Genomic DNA, 17241 nt, shown 5'->3' with positions numbered 1-17241 from the left:
TCAAAAACAAAAAAAAACTGTAATTATGAGTGCTTGAGTAAGTTTTTTATATACATATGTATGTACTAACTTCTTGCTTGAAGGTCGGTGGATGCACGAGCAAACAAATATGTCAATGCATACATACATTTGTACATATTACATAGTATACATTCATGTATATACACAAGCATATATTTTTTTAAGTCTTATGAACCTTGTAACTCTAAGCTTCCAGCCAGTTTTCACTTCTTATTATCGAAACGTGCCAACATTTATGAGGTTAATCTCATATATACACACCTATTTATATTTTTATATACTCGTACATACATATATATGTATGCTTGAATGTTAGTTGTGCGTTGTGTTATCGGTAGTATGCGCTTAGCACTGATGACACTATTCAATTTCGGCAGAAAGCTACGCCCTACTTTGTCAAGCGGCAAAACTGCGACGACACGGCAGGGCTGGCAATGATGATTGAGGAGTGCGCGTGCAAAGTCATCTCTGCACACACACTTCCATCCATAAAAAATATGTGTGTTTGTGCACATTCTGCATATGTATGGAGCGTAAGCTTGTGTTTGTAAGCGTGTTGAGACATTGACACGCCAAATATTTATTAATTTATGTACATACTTGTACATAAATGCATGAGTTATGCCGAAGTCTAGTACGCCAACACTTACATACACATACATATACATATTCTAATAAAAACCAATGAGGTGAACGCGCTAAGCAATTTTTGTTTACTTCTCTCTATTTATTTCATTTGTTTTTACTCTTTCCAAGAGCCAAAATATGTTGAAATAACTACAACAACAACTACTTATAACCAAATAAGCAATAATATAATAATAAGAGTCACAGGTATGTTGGTGTAAAAAAAACAAGAAAATACCTTTACTTCGGTACCGAAGCTAGAATATACCCTTCACAAATAAAGAAGTATAAATAATACAAAGAGTTGATTTTGATCGTTCATTCTGTTTGGCTATCATCCCGAATTTGTGAAGAATTGTGAATAAAAAAAGGTTTTTCCAACAAGAAATTAATTTTGATCGTTCAGTTTGTGTCGAGAAATGCTAATATTCTTGGAGAGAAAGGGACGTTTACAAACTATACGTATATATAGATAGGAGGACATGGCTTAATCAACTCAGCTCGTCATGCAGATCATTTATATATGTATATATTTTAGAGGTTATTCAACGTTTGCTTCTGGGTAATACTAGTAATGCTAGATAGATATCTGGTTAATGTTTGTGCGATTCACACACGTGCCAGTTTGGAGTGCTGAGCGAAAGTATTAGGTGGCGCATTTCGGCGGCAACGCAAACATGAACTCGCTCGCTGTGAGTCTCCGAGCGCGTAACGACATAGCGCTCCTAAATATATGCACGAAAATACTTACAAACATACGAGCATGTGCGTAGCGAGTCATCGATGATTACTAACGTGCGCGCGTTTTAATAGTTATCCGTTGTTGTTGTGTCCGTACGATTATGGCCAAAAACGACAACACGTGTAAGCATATTTAATTAAATATTTATCATCAAAGTTTGTTTATTTGTATTTAGCTATTTGTTTTTGTTGCTTTTGGGGGTTTCCAAATTTATAATTTGACGTCTGATAATTGCTAATACCTTTAATATTATATCACACTGTTTGTACAAATGTATGTACAGTTGAAGTGTGGAAATTAAAAATTTTTGTTTTACATTTTGACAGATTTTCTTCCCGAATATCTATAAAATACATAGGTTAATGCGGAAATTTGCTATTTTAGTGCAAATTCAATACCGAATATTCGATATTAAATAAGACTGTATAAAAAAAGTTCACCACAGCTATTTTGAAAATAAATTTAAAACGCTAAAATTTTTATAAACAAATCACCACAGCGGTGGTGAAATTCAAATTTTAATATATGCATATCTTTGTAACAAAATATATTTTTTTTGCACTCATAATTTTGCGTTTGACAACTGTTAATGCTTTTGATATTCCGCCACACCATTTAATGCGGAATTTTGGCGCTTTTAGTGCGAATTCAATATCGGTCATTCGATATTAAATAAGACATTTGATAAGAGACAGTACAAATAGTTTTAAAAAAATTCACCATACCTGTGGTGAATTTAAAATTTTAAAATATGCATAGTTGTGTAACAAAATAGAAATTCCTTGAGTGACTGTAAACGATGTTTGGTATTAACTAATAGAAGTGTCATGGAAGTAAGAAAATATAATATATTACACCACGGCTATGGTGTAAATAAAATATCAGATTATAAAAATTTATTTCAATGCAAATTTAAGTTTCTTTCTGTGACAACCTTTGATATAACCAAGGAAAGTGTTTGTAAAAAAACTCGCCACAATTATGGTGAAAATAAAAAAAATATATGCATAAACACATAAAGAACATGAACATTTATTTTGTAGCTTGGAGATTATTTTTTCCACAACAGGTAACTTGGGGAAATCATTAATTTAGCGTGTATAAAAAGTAAAGAAGCGTCAATAAAAATTTCCACATAACAGTCTGGTTCCTCAAAGCTTCTTTTTGGGATTATGAACAGTATTTTTGGTATTTTCTGGTACAGTGCTAACAACAGAAATTCACAACTCCTATGGTGAAAAACTTTAAATACCTGTTTTACGCTAAAAAATTTCTGAACGTGTTTAAATGTAAAATACTACATGAAGATTCTATAAATAGGAACAAATTTATTTATTTACAAAAGAAGCAATGCATTACTATAAATTGTGCTAAATGAATTAATCCCACTGTGTAATATTTTGTAGCGGCGCCTTGAAGCGTTTTGTGCTCCACATGCGTCACCTAAAATCGACCGGGGAGTTTTGCAGCTATTTCAAGTTAAATGACATACGGTTTCCCACCACATGGCGGCTAATAGGTGCGTCAATAAAATACATACATATATGAACAAGCATGTCAATGCCAATGTCACTCACAATTTTGCCTACTAAACTTCACGGCTAGAGTGACGGGTCTACGCTTATAATTCTACTTCACTCGGACTTGCGTTAATTCAATTTATTTCTGAATGCCATACACGTCTTATTGGCTCCATGTTTGAGTTGATTTGCATGTCCGATGATTTGCTGAGAATAATTTTCTTTTTCATTTCAAATATTTTTTAAGTGCTGCCTGATAACCATGCATAAAGTCAGGCACATAGTGGCGCACTATTGGTTGAAGAATAAATAACATTTCATATTGCTGTTGTGCTTCGGCAGTCTTGTTGGATCGCTGTTTGCTGCACTATGTGCTTAGCTTAAGCAACATTTCACTTTGATGACTCAAAAGAAGCATGTGATTGACTTACAGTTCATATTTATAAATAGCTAATTTTTAATTAGAATTTAGATATAATTAATTTACTAGAATTGTCAACTTATCAGGCAAGAAAGCACATAGTGTGTTTTATGTGGTGAAGAAAGGGTGGCGTTAAGCAGCTTTGGTGTAAACTGGGAAATTATCAATTTTTCAATCAATTTTATATATAAAAAATATATATTTCTTTATGTTTGGTTGAAAAATAGCAACAAAGATTGTTTTATTGCAGAAAAATATAAAGAGTAATTAAAAATAAATACAATAAAAAGTGATATAAAACAAAATAAAAAATAAAATACATTAAAATGAACTATAAAAATTTTAAATAAAATGAAATTAGTAAAAATAAAGATTATAAAAGAGGCAGTTATTTTTTTTAAATTGTGCTAAAGCACAAATAAGATGTAGCATTTTTTTACTATTTAATAATACAATTAATAATTTTAAAAAATGTGTAGAAGCTAAAAATCAAAACACAGTAATGAATGAATGAGAATTCTGACTTTAAGTAAATTGCTTTAAATTTTTAGCTATGAAGAAGAGAAAAACATTTTTAATATCAATTAATATGAATAACATTATGTTTTATTATTATTTTTTTTAGATTTGTTATTTTAGATGAGTAGGTAAAAAATATAATAGTTATAGTAAAAATATATTTTTTCGCTGGAAATTATGTTTTAACGCTATTCACCACAGTTCTAATATTTAATAATTTAGATCAGATAAAAATTTAAAAATTTGTGTATATACGTGTTCACGCTGAATTTGTTGCTTATATAAAAGCAATATGCCATTGGCCAGAAATTATTAGCTTTCAAATTTAATTTTTTGTTTTCGTGTTAAAAAATAATTGCTTGTGTGCGAAATTGACAACCGTAATATTTTCGGAGAATACAAAACATGACAAAAAACGACAATAGCAACTGGCAAATATATATAATCCAAACAAAACAAAAGAAAACTGCAAAAATCCACAACAAAGAGAGAGGAAGTCGAAAAAAAGTGAAAAATTAATAATAAATAAAAAAATTTAATGAATTTAAAATAAAGAAATAATTAAAAATGAAAAAAAAAATTGAAAAATAATGCCTCAAAACTTAAAATAAATAAAAAAAGAAAAACAATCTTTAATCTCTTTTGTTGTTTAAACTTCGATGAAAATGTCTGCCAATAAAGATTAGAATTGCAGCCAAACAAAAATGCAAAATAATAAAACACCATTAAACATATAACATAAACAATAGAACACGAGCGACTATTGAAAACAAAAAAAAAACAAATCAAAAACATAATAAAAATTAAAAGCAGCGTCGTTATGTATGTAAGAATGTATAAAAGACACATGCGCATGTTTCTTTCACACACATGCAGGAAAATATAAAAATGCCCTACAAGAACAGTGACACTCATCTATATAAATTTTTGTCAGAGCGCAGAACAAAGTTTCTATCATTTTCTTAAGAGCCTTGTGCAAGAACTAATGTAAACTAACGCATATGTGTGATTTTGCATCTTCCCTTAACACATGGATATTCAGAATTGATGCACTATATATCTATACTACTCACTCTTATGCCTTTTCCTGAGTCATTGCTGATCAAAAATTCATCAAAGCTGAAAATTGTCAGTTATGACTGAAAAGCTAACATAGCTACAATTTATATACGAGTACATATATGTAAAAAAGGAGTGCAAGAAAAATATAATTTAAATATAATTAAAAATACCTAAATAATAATGAAAATTGACTAAAAATATAATATTATTTCAAACTGAATAACAACATACGTTATTATATTTGGGAACTCCTTCGTTATTTGTTTATTTTTTTTTAACACAAAAGAAGTTATTGCACAAGAGCACGCAACACTTTTGTTTTATCGCACGGAATAACAGCTACATAGGTATTTCACAACTTTGCGAAAGCTCTATGGAAATGTATGCTGTCTCTTTTCGACCTATACAGAATTTGGTTTTGGAAAAATCGTAAACATTGACATTGTCATTTAACTGTTCATTTGACTATCAGTACTGATATAACAAATGTGAATGTATTGGTGAACCCATCAGCAGTTTCTTGTAGGGATGCATATATACGTACAAACGCAAACACAAACATACCTACACGTATGTGTGACGGAGTATTTTGTCATAATCGTGAATATGAAGCTGCACGCGCAACCATTTGATATCAATGACAGTGTTCAACGGTAACAAAAATAACAATGCTGTTTTGATTGTGTTGCTGTTGCTGTTGTTGTTAATATTTTAGAGTGTAAATTTTATGTAGGAAAGCGTTAAATTTGAATGACACCAACGAAGACATAAAATAAAACATGAAGAAAGCAAATACAGCAACAATAACAACAACTAAAACAACAAGTAGTGAGTTTGGGAAATTAGAGCTGAACGGAAACGTTGACACGTGCAAATGGAAAATGTGTATGTTTGTATGTATGTATGTATAGATAAATAAACATGTGTGAATTATTAGTTTCGAAATGACCTTACATATATACATATATACATACTTATATATATACATATATGTGTGGAAAATTTTCCACCGTTGGCTGTAATTACCGATTCAGGTAATCTCACAGTTACGCTTGTGTACCAATTTGGAATTGCTTGGAGTGTTTCGGAATGTTCCGACTTGCTTTTTCAATATTTTGCTATCTACACATAGTTCAATCCAAATGAGATGTGTGAAATAAACAGAGTATTAAATAGATACCTTGTATGGATCTATTGTTTGCGTAAAAATGGCATAATACCAGCATTAACTTTATGATTAGAAAAATTAAAAAAAAGAATAATCTTGACATGGTGAATAACACAACTCACATGTATGTTCGTAATATTAATTGTTTACATTTGTTTTTAACCAAAACACAAATCGAAAATATCATAAAAGACGCATTCCTTTTACTGTCAGTTTTGTTTGAAACTCTTATCGATAGCAAAGTCTTCAACTTATGGTTATATCAAATTCTATTTAATTTTTTCAATCATTCTTTGTATTACGTATGCTCCAAAGATGCATTATAATTAAGCATTACTTATATTGAAGTCTTCCGCAAAACTTTCTAAAATCTTTCATTAAACGTCATCTACATATTTGGCACACGTTTTGCCATATCTTCCTTAGTTTTAACTTTTTTCGTTAAATGGCAACTCCAATCTGAAATGTGTGTACTTATATTCGGCAAGCATTTTAAAAAAGTTGGTAACTCTATGCGCAAATATGTCTTTTTTCAAGACTTTACAAATGCTATTGAGACGGTGTTTAAGCAAATATTTTACTTTTGATAGTTGCTAGAATATTGCTGAGTTAATTTACGATTGGTGGCAACTCTATCGAAAATAATATTTCATTTAAATATTACAATACTTCTAATTTGATTATTGTTATTGCGATAACTTATATTGCATATATTCTTTCCATGCTATGTTTGAAAATTGTCATTTTAGGGCTTCTGGTATCACTATAAGTGCGCTTTTACATTGGGACTCAAAAGAGTCTCAAACCAGTTTATTGTGGGCGAAGGGACGACGAGCAAAGACGAAGGGACCGTGCCACTTGTGTTCGGGTGGCACGCTTTGTTTTCTTGTTCGTAACAGCTCGCTGCTACCCTTTTCAGCATTCCTTTTCACTTTCAAATCCTTTGAATGGTTGCAAGAGCGCTCGGTTTCAAATGAATTCGAATGCAAATTTGAATTCTGTTATCTATTTTTTGTATGTAATATGCAAATATGTATGCATAGAATAATAGAAATATTTTCAAAAATTGTAAATAAGGAGAAAATTAAGATATAGATTATGGAGTAAAGAAATTATGAATTTTTAATACGGAGTAAAGAAATTATGAGTTTTTAATACTTAAAGATTAGGAAATTCCTATTATAAATTTGGCCTTGAAAATATTAGTAGCGGATATTCAATACATTCTTGTGGATTAGGGAATTCCCGTCTTTAGTATTTCTTTGAAACTATTTAGCGGGTAGGTACTTGTATTATGCATATTGTTCTACCATATTCATGGTATTTCATTCAAGCAAAATATAAATGAAATACGCAGCACGCAGTGTTGCGCAGTCGAACCGCACAAATATTTACGAAAATTTAGTGAAAAGGAATGCAGAAAATCCAGACTCGAGTTGCTGGACTCTTTTTGACCGTGTGAATGCACAGAGCGACACCAAAAGAAAATTTGAAAAAAATAAGACTACTTTGAGTCCTCGTGTCATTATTAGGCAAACGCTTGAGAGGTCGAAAAAATATATATATTTATAAATATTTATCTCGACAATCGATAAGTTCCAGATTTTATATCTGGACTGTATACGAATACTTAATTTTGAAAGTTTAAGCCGAAAACTTCTTCAAAAATATGAAAATATTTGCATGGAATACAATTTTCAAATTTAAACAGCAAGTGATAAATGCTTTTATATTGAAAACTATTGTATGTCTGTCCGTATGTGCTGTCGTTTCCTCAAGTGCTTAAATACTTAACTTTAGCGGCGCGTGTGAACCACCACTAATGCAATTCAACACCAGCGTTCCGTCCCATACATGTGTGCTTTATCATCGTCTCTGTTTTGCATTTTTCCTGTAATTAATTTAATTAAATTACGTTGAACGTTATTGCTGTCGATAATAATTGTCGGCACGTAACAACTTTTTGATAATAATAATAGGAGTGAAAAAGCGAGTCTCGAATGACACGGTGAATAGATACATGTTTTCCATTATTAATATATACATATAGTAGAGGTATGTGGTGATTTTTGGCGTGAGGACTTGGAGTAAAAATACTCAATTATATTTACCAGTGTATAGAAATATATGTGCGTAATGGTAAAGATGGAACTAGTTAGCTGTGTAACTTTAAAATTTTCTAGATATAGTTTTGGGTAATATTATCGAGTTGGCAACTCGTGTTCGGCTATGGTACAATCGGGTTTTTACGATTTCGGTCCGTTACAAAAACGATTGTCATGATCACGAAGCATTTACTCTGTTTTCAACGAAATTATAGGCAATTACTATTATATAATAGTGATATCATAGACTTGTCAGTCATTTGATAGAGCTTTAGCTTTGAAATAACTGAGGCGAGTTTTAAAATACCAAGCCATCTTAGTAGTGCATCTAGTATTTATTACAAATTTTTATGTAACATAAATATTAGAAAATTATGAAAGCATTAGTATAGACATCCGAGTGGAAGCTGGCGAATTTAGTTTTAGATTTTTTCGAAAGCAATTATAAGTGGCCACTAGCCATGAAAACATCACATTTCTCTTATATTATGTACTCATAGCTACTCTAAAGCGGTTACAAAATAAAACACAAATAACATTCGATTCTAGTGACATTTTGTCACATTAGAGTTGGTAATTTCAAAGTAACCTACCTTACACGCCTACATGTATACTACTAAATGTTGAAAACTTATGGTATATATGCCTCGTATCACTAATTTCTGAATGGCGTGTTGCAGACATGATTGCCTAGTGCATTTAATTTCATTATAGTTAACTTATCCGGTTTTACTTTTACACTTTTCTATTCTCTTCTTGCTTCCGTTTGCAGTTTTGTATCTAAACGCAGCCGTATTCGTTTATCTCTGTGGGACAATCAACTTAAACCTAACCTAAATGACTGTAAGTGACAAGCACATTCATCTATTCAGTGTGTGGCTATGTGTGTTTGTGTGAGTGTATGTGCTATTTACAGTGTATAAAGTGTCGACATGTGGTTCATTAGCTAAATGTGTTATGTTGGTGAGACGCATATTTGTCGGCAACATAATGCGATATGTGTGAAAATGTCGATACAACAACAACAACTACAACAGCATCAACCATAACAATAGCAATATCATATTGTGACTTTGGTTGAAACAACAAGCAAAAACGCTAACGAGAAAGTGAAACAGCTAGTAACAGAGAGGTAAACCACTGGTCCACCATTGTTCAAACACGCACCTACATATAAAAATATACATGTAGTTGTAGCATTATACAATAAGTCGAAGGCAACAATGTTGGGAATGATATTAACGACAGACACGTGTCATCAGTGTGACCTAATTGCCAACCGCGTTCTACATATGTACACATGTATATATGTATGTGTCTGCCTTCAGTCGTCATTGGTGTGAATTAATAACATCAGCACAAAGTTATGCAGATCACTTTAAATAAATACCTGTAATTTAAATAACAATAATCGAAATAAGCACAGTGAGCGACAGCTGTCAGAGCGGGCGGTAGTGTACAACATTCGATACACTTTGCAGTTGCTACTATGTTCTTGGCAGAGGATCAAAGGCATAACGATCAAAGCGATCCGTGCGCCTCGTCTTGCCGCCAGCTGTTTACTGGCAATAAAGTGTTAGACAAGTTGTCGCTCCTGGAAGCGTACAGTTTAATAGCTTTCTAAAGAAACCACTAAATCATTAAAACGATCGCAGTTTATCTTTAATAAAATATTTATGGAAAATATGCTTCACGCCTTTCTCTAACTGGTATCAATTAGACGATAGATAGTTTCTAATAAACAATCGCTTAGAAGTATAAATATAATATATAATTAATCGCTTAGTGGGTGGGAGTTACTGTACCAGCGATAGCTTCCTTCTTGCGCCAAAGTTTAACAAGTTTATCTCGCGTAGCTGACGTCTTACTGTATGAAATCCCCTAGTTACTATTCCATTCCCATTCTTTCAGCCCTTGTCGTTACTAATATTCTGGTAATTTTGGAACCGATTCTCCCAGTTAAGTCTTTTACTTCTTTGAGTAACTTAAGCCGTCTTATGGGCAACACACTTCTTAGATAAAGTCTATTAAATCAATGAAATGTAGGTCTTCTAAGAAGTTACTTTAGTGGTTTCTTATCTGTTCAAGTTATCGTTTAGAAAACGCACTCCGTCGGTAAAAAATCTTAGGTGTATAAAATGTAAATCAGCGAACGATCAATTAAGCCATTTATTGAATTGCTGTGAGTCCGTGCAGTTTTAGGTAGTCGACGGAAGCTGGAACACAAGTAACTGGCGTGTTTTCTGATAAGTTCCATTTTTCTTTTAAAAATCATGCATCGTCGATTGATATCCATGTGTGGTTAAAATGCGGATCTTCTAATAAATGCTTCCAAGTGCAGCGTGTGAGTGAATTCTTTTAGTTCAAGCAGATTTAGAAACACTGTTTGTCGGTTGGTATTCTTATTTGAATAAGAATTGGATTTTTCTAGCCCAGCTAACGAACAAGTATTGAACTTCTGTGAATTTTCAGACCCGACTTAAGCTCGTGCTCGCGATGCTGTCGCAAGCTCATTGATCAAATGCGTTGCCGTCGATCGAGGGAATCGTCTTTTAGTATTTCATCAGCGTCATTTGGGTGAATCTCACATTAAATTTGTAGGTCTAAGTGCTGGCGCAATGTGCCATACGTGAACTCACCGAAAACTCAAGTTCGTAGTCACTACTTAGTATTCTATATACTACTGATTGTTCTTGGCTAATCGGCCAGGTGTTTTGCCTAAGTGACTGATTAATTTCTACCAAACTTTGGTCACTATCATTTGCCATAACGGACGCGCATTTCAGCAATAAAATGTTATCATTTAATTGAGTAAACATAAACGCTTAACTTTTCACGGCAATTTTCGATTAATATTCGTATAAACATATATATGTACATGCCTATAACAGCAACGGATTAGAGAGACACCGAGTGAAAACTGACATGACAGCCAATAGATAAACACCATGAAGTTTCTGCAATTGAAATACCCTTTAAGGTACAGGTATGTATAATATGAGTAAGCTCGTGTGTTTGAATAATGGCATTAACACGCGCATGTGCTTAGATAATAAAATTAGCACTTTTTTTCTTCTGAGCGCAAATAAATATTCGCCGCTGCCTTGCGTATCTGCTGGCTCCACTCTAGTACTCAGCATTTCCAGTGAATTATGTATAAGTACAATTGTTTGTTTTATTTATTTTTTGTTTCAAATTATTGCGCACACGCGCGTTACGCATACTCGTAAACTGACCACATACATGTATGCATACTTGCACACATACAGAGCTGCACCAGTGACCAAGTAAGTGTCGGACACTTCGTCGCTCTTGGGTTGTCTAAGTTCGCAGGAAACGCGTTGTCAATACATTTGTTAAATATGTACACAGCACTACAGCTGCCACTGTTGTTTTTTTATACTCTCGCAACTTGTTGCTACAGAGTATAATAGTTTTGTTCACCTAACGGTTGTTTGTATCACCTGAAACTAATCGAGTTAGATATACGGTATTGTATATATATAAATGATCAGGATGAAGAGACGAGTTAATATCCGGGTGAAAAATTTGTCTAAATCGAACCAAAACTTTTCAAGCCCCTAGGTACTGAATATGTGGAGCCCAGTGTCTATAGTTAACTTTTTACCGAAAATATCGGTCAAGATAGAACAAGGCGGCAAGATCCACAAAGCAATCTAAAACGAGTATACCATTTGACTTTGCGAGAGTATAAAATGTTCGGTTACATCCGAACTTAGGTCTTCCTTACTTGTTTGTTTTTGCTATAGTGCCATTATTATTGTAGCAGCGCGGTATGTTAGGTATGTTCAGTGAAGTTGTGGGTGTATGATCACAGCGTCTACCATAAGCATATTCAAACACACTCAAACTCACACAGATATACACCAAACTTTAATTAAGTGAATTTCAAATTTCTGATTTGCCATTTCCTGCGATTGTCTCTGTGTTTGTTCTCATTCCCCCTGGCAGACTTCCCGTTCGTCTTGTTTGTTTGTTTTATATATGCGTGTATGTGTGTGTTTTTTCCATTGTTGTATTGTTTTACAGCTTCAAAATTTGTCTTGCTTATCGAAGACATGCGCCGTTGATTTTCTTTTTGTGCTTTCATTGGCATTTCTAATAGCTAGGTGTGCCTGGCAACAGCGTTTCGGAGCGCTCCTTCGCCATGTCATGAATTTTCGTCCAGATTCATTTCGACAAACTTAATTAGCACCAAGCAAACAAAATATACATACATATGTTTGATAAACCAACACTAGAGCAACAGCCGACGATCTGTTATTTGTACAAATAATCAACGCTTTCAGATATCATTTCCGTTAGTTTGACAGTAATGATAAAATGACGTGTAAAAGTTGGCAACTGTTTAGCGGGGCTTGACAAGCACATTTCGGCTTGTACCTTCCAACAGTTGTAAGTTTTTTTTTTAAATTGCGTGTGTTGAGTAGAAAATACAATCGAAAGCCCCTTAAAAATTGACAAAGCGCTTTAAGCCTGCCACAAATTTGTTGAGACGCCTGATATTTTTCGGCTATTTCGCCAGGTTATCAGAGATATGACTGCCGAGGTATACGACTATATGCACCTGCGCACTGTTAAAGAAAAAATAAAGTAGAAATACTAATAATAACTAAAACAAAAAATGTCTTGTCGTTATTTACGAAGCGCATTACAAAAGGCCAATAAAATTTCAGGGCTTGTGTTCAAACAATCAAAAACATACACACATACATAAATTTATAGAAGTTAAATTCGGTTGCACCGAAGCTAGAATACCCTTCACAAAAAAAAAAGTTACCATCCAAGAACTTAATATTAATCGGTCGACTTATAAGATAGCTATATGCTATATTGATCCGATCTGAACAATGTCTATTATTGTACTGTTGCCTTTAACAAAAATCCATGCCAAATTTCGTGAAAATATCTCGTGAAATGAAAAAATTTTCCATGCAAGCATTTTACTTTTACTTTAGAAAATACTTCATGCCAAATTTTGTGAAAATACTACTTCAAAAAAAAAAAATATTTCCTATATAAGCACTTGATTCCGATTGTTCAGTTTGTATGGCAGCTATATGCTATAGTGGTTCGATATCGGCCGTTTGGACAAATGAGCAGCAGACCGGTGCACAATTTCAGATCGATAGCTTAAAACTGAGGGACTAATTATAACAATCGATAACTTAATCATGGCAAAGATATCGAAGCAAAATGTTGTAGACATAGTGCTCCTGCAATACGGCAACTCTTAACCGAAAATGATTGAAGTTAGCATCTTTTTCGGATAACCTTGTGCGTTGATGCCAAAAATGAAAAAAACAAAGGTTCAGATCTTTCCACAGTCTCAACATACCCAAAAATGAGGTTTCCGGATTATCGACTTTCCTTGATTTATACCGGGCATATCGATAAATATTTGAGAAATTTTAAAAGAAATCAAGACATAAAATTAGAGAAAAAGTTAGAGTTTACCATTGTACGGTGACAGAAATGGATAAAATCTGTTCCAACTTTCAGATAAATTGAGATGGCACCAATAATTTTGAAACTGATGGATACTTCAACTATATCTGATATACCGATAGTGAAGAATGTGATGCATACCGCCTCTTCTATCAATTGTATCTTCTATTAATATGACTATACATAGGTGAGCTAGTAATAGGAGCTGCTACGCTTCAAGCCGGTATAGGTAAATTTTTTAATTCCATTCGATGGATTATATTTTTTATTTAGCAGCAAATCCCAACTACTTTTTAAAATAATATATGGTACATAACATATGTATGTACATATATCGCATTTATTTTGCTCAGAATTCCATAATCTGACAACAAAACAGATCTAATCAGCAATATGCTGCTGGCCAAATTTAAGTGGGCGTGTGCGAGTAAATTAAAAGAAATTCCATGAGCCTTCAGTCACTACAGTCATACAGCGGCATAGCTACACGCGCATAACCCCGTTACTTTCATTCAAAATAATCAAAACAAAAAGGCAAAAAAAAAAAAAAGATTGACGAAAAAAATTAATAAAAATAAAGAAGAAACTCGTAAATAAACACGCGCGCGTATAAAATAAATATATTTGCTTACACACATACATATGCATATGTAGATATGCATTAAAGCCAACAATGCCAGCGAGCTATACACACGTTAATATATGTATGCACTGCTTGTGATTGCCAAATAACGCAATAACCAAGAAAATTGAAAGAAGAATCGCACATTATAATAGAAATAGTAATAATAATAACAACAGAAAAATTTGTTGTCGTCATTCACAAAGCGCATTGTAAAAGATCAATAAAACTTCAAATGGGTTTGTGTACAAACAATCAAATACATGCACACATATGTATATGTGTATACAAATATTTCATATTAACATACATACCATACACACACACACACACATAAAGTAGTGCTGTAGAAATCAGTGCGCGTTTTGGGCATAACAATAAACATACATATAGCCCGCTAAACGGGTCTGCACACGCCGCTTACAATGGGTAGGCTGGCTTGCTTGGTGTTTGATAGCGCGTGTAATGAGCGCTCACACGTGTGCAAATAATTTGTGTTGTTTTGTTGGTACAGCTACTAGAAATTATTATAGCATTTTTGTTCGCCCTCGATAATGTTCAATTTCATGTTCCAATGACTTTCTGAGGTTTTACGCCTAATTTTATAAGTTGCCTTCGCAAGCAATTGGAAGGTTACTCTAGCAAGCGAGTTGCAGTTATTTCAAGGCACAATAAGGCCGCTAGTTGCAATAGAGAGGGTGTAAGAACCGTAGGTGGCAGAGGGCAGAGCACCACTGTAACCGTAGTTGTGAGCAATAACAAGTCAACAAGTTTACACACCGTAACTAATTAAAGTTAATCGGCGCACATCTTTAAGCCTATATTTCCGGTGCTGCCTCGTACGCGCTTCGTTTGTACGTCCATACTTACATACAGACATAGGCATGTCTTATCATAACATGCCAGGCAAAGCAAAGCTCAGTAAGTCTCCTTATCATAAAAACTGTTGCCACATGCCATATTATAATTCTACAGTAACGGTTGTTTGCAAACCCATGAAGCATACGTGATAACCTTAAGCACAACGACAACGGAGCCTCGGTAAACTTTAGTTTAGAAATATTTCTTAAACAGAGTGGTTCTGTAGACAATATTATATGCGGTTCAGTTGTAAAAACCAGCATCGGTCCCCAAAGCTTACGGTTTCTCGGTGCAGATGTTCGTCTTTTTTACTAACAATCCAAAAAAAAAAAAAGCACTGTGACCTTTGTTTTAGACGTTAGACATAAGTCATCACTATAATTACTCAGGTAATTTTAATTTCTTTCATAATGACTTTACGGTATATACGATATACGTATTGAAATCATATAGATTTTTGAATAAAATGGCCCAGCCGTTTCAGCTTTTGTATTATCGTTCACATCTTTTAAGCACTTCTTTACTAAGCATTCCAGAATAAAAGAGAATCACTTCACCTCTATCCCCATCTGCAGTCGAAGCGACAATTCTCAGACCTTGAGACAAATAGACTTAGTGTGTTTGTTATCTTCATTGAGGGTCAATCGTACCCCGTCTGGTTTTGTCACCATTAAAGGTGTCGTACCGTAGCAAAATTTTCCGAAAGTTTACAAGTAATAACATAGTTTCTTTAAAAGGTCTTCGGTCTGTGGTGTGAGATTTCTACAAAAACAAAAAAGCGCTACAATTTACACTCATATATCTTCTCTGAACAACAGATGTATGGATTTTTAAGGGTTGCATAAGTGTGTATAGAAACAATCGACATAACATTTTAAAGAACTAAAGCAGTTCGAGACATATGCCCATATAGAAATATATGTCTATCTAATGTGCATTTGATTCAGACGATTCGCGTTGAATACTTGTACATAATATTTAAATTCTATTATATTATATGTGCAGACGTTACACGTGCCGTCGTTTTCCGTTCGTCATAGAAATTTACATTTATGTAGATATGTCTGAATGAGTTCACTTGAAGAGTTTTCGTTTTTCTTTTCTAGGCCAAGATGCTCAACATATAGTATGTATATATATACATCTATATATTATATAATATACAAGCATGGACTTTGATGTCAATGTTGTCTATTGAGTGCACCTCGATTTGTTTTCATTAGTTATTGCTGTTGTTGTGCATGTTTACTTTGCCCTTTAATGTTTACATCGGTTTGGCTTTTAACATTAATACATACATACATACATGGTATGCGTGTGTTTATTTTTTCGCTGTCCAAAAGTCGACGATTTAAGTGCACACGAGTGTAAATAATCGAATATCTCATAAAGAAACAGTTAGAAAAGGAAATAAAAATAACAATAATTCAACGCTTATACCTTTACTGATTGTTTGACCCAGGTTTAACATACCAACCATTTTGTTTGCGCGTGCATTTAGATATTATATTTATTACAAATTTCCAGCTGTTTCCGGATGGGCTGATAAAGATCAATGTCAGCAAGTTGGGTGACAAAGACAAGCTGATTATTGGCCTGTAATAGAAAAACAACATTTTCTCAAAGTTTAGATTTTTGTACAGCGAGTTTTAGGCTTTGTGTTTATGAATCACTTTCAAGTGTGTCCATAGCGAATATGTGATTACTTTGATATATTTTTCGAATATAATCCTGAACTGTCTTAACAACTGAATTTATTTGAAAAAAAGCCTTTACTTCTGGTCATCAGTGCTGTCGTCACAGCAACGGTATGTACCACTTGCAGGTCACTAAAAACCCCCCTTCTAGCGAACAGTTGCAGGGTATCGTTCCATTTTTCTCATTGAGGGATTTACATCTACGCACCTGCGTCCAGGTCCCGCTACTTGCTGCGTAACAAAGTTGTTGCTAATTTCTGAATAATCCCCCAGTTAACTTCGCTCTCCACCAGTTGTCGACGGTTATTGGGCCGAATAGGTCTTCTACGGCTTCTGTTTGCCATCGCACACATTTAAAGAATGTGCGTTCAGCGTCGTCTTTAGTGACCGGATAGTAGCTGCGTTAT

General features: G+C 33.6%; 1 protein-coding gene across 4 annotated transcripts in view; it reads left to right on the top strand.

The window, feature by feature from the left end:
* Positions 1–17241, top strand: part of Cipc (Clock interacting protein circadian) — a 55460-nt gene that overhangs the window by 23761 nt on the left and 14458 nt on the right. The window contains exon 2 of one of the 4 annotated variants that reach the window (XM_036373192.2): positions 8958–9028. The exons of the other annotated variants lie outside the window; for them this stretch is intronic. The gene's annotated coding sequence lies outside the window, so the exon portion shown is untranslated. The remainder of the gene's footprint in view (positions 1–8957; positions 9029–17241) is intronic. 4 annotated transcript variants of the gene reach the window in all.

The sequence above is a fragment of the Bactrocera oleae genome, chromosome 2, assembly GCF_042242935.1.
Source record: "Bactrocera oleae isolate idBacOlea1 chromosome 2, idBacOlea1, whole genome shotgun sequence".
Classification (NCBI taxonomy): domain Eukaryota; kingdom Metazoa; phylum Arthropoda; class Insecta; order Diptera; family Tephritidae; genus Bactrocera; species Bactrocera oleae.
This window is presented reverse-complemented; position numbering and strand designations above follow the sequence as displayed.